Raw genomic sequence first — 1,127 nt, 5'->3', positions numbered from 1 at the left:
GGGGAGGGGGGAGAGAAGACCGGTGGACTCTGAGTGTGGACGTGTTAAACCAACATGTCCAACTCTTTATTCTTCTACTGAAATGAACAAAATAAAACACAAGATAGAAGCTGTTGCCCCCCCCGCACCCCACCCTAACCCTCTGATGTCACAGTGATGTCACTACATGGAGCACATCAGACAACATTTCTGTTGTGATAATGATAAAAACCAAATCCATAAACACTTCAGATTCTTTATTAAAGCTGAAACCTCAGAGAGAGGTTTGTTTTGGTTTTTTTTGTTTTTTTTCTCAGAGCGAGTGACACTGAGACACAGGGAGAGAGAGTTACATATTAATGTCATTCACACTTTGAAGCACCAACGCCGTCTTGTGATGGGGACACGTCCACCCTTCATTTCTCTCTAATGAGGTCACGATAGAGGCCATCGGTTCCAGCGCACACACACACACACACGCGCGACCATTTTGGCGAGCCGTGGATCTGGAGGGTCGCCTTTGATTGATGCTCCGTGGTTCCTCCACATGTTCTACAGCTCAGTCATTTCATTAGGTTTCCTAGGCTTCATTAAGTACCATTATCTTCTATCATATTGTAACGAGGAGGTGGCCAGACGCAGGACGAGCTAATCGCTGATTAATGTTGTGAATCGGTGAGAGACGACAGGAGATTGGACGTCCACTGTATTTAACTGCTGAATATGTGAAAACACACACACACACACACACACACAGAGAGAGAGAGAAAGAAAGGTGTCGGATTAGGAAAACGTCGGAGCAAACCTGAGCAGTTTGTCAAAGTGGGAACTCTTTTTCCATCCCTCCTACCTCCTACCTCCTACCTCCTACCTCATATCCCCTACCTCATATCCCCTACCTCCTACCTCATCCCTCCCACCTCCTGCCCCCTGCCTCCTACCTCCTACCTCATCCCTCCTGCCTCCTACCTCCTACCTCCTACATCCTACCTCCTACCTCCTACCTCCTACCTCATACCTCCTACCTCATGTCTCATACCTCCTGTCTCCTGTCTCCTGTCTCCTACCTCCTACCTCATGTCTCCTACCTCCTACCTCATACCTCCTACCTCATGTCTCATACCTCCTGTCTCCTGTCTCCTACCCCC

This window comes from Cynoglossus semilaevis, chromosome 15 (genome assembly GCF_000523025.1).
Source record: "Cynoglossus semilaevis isolate Cse_v1.0 chromosome 15, Cse_v1.0, whole genome shotgun sequence".
NCBI classification, from domain to species: domain Eukaryota; kingdom Metazoa; phylum Chordata; class Actinopteri; order Pleuronectiformes; family Cynoglossidae; genus Cynoglossus; species Cynoglossus semilaevis.
Note: the sequence above shows the minus strand (reverse complement) of the source record.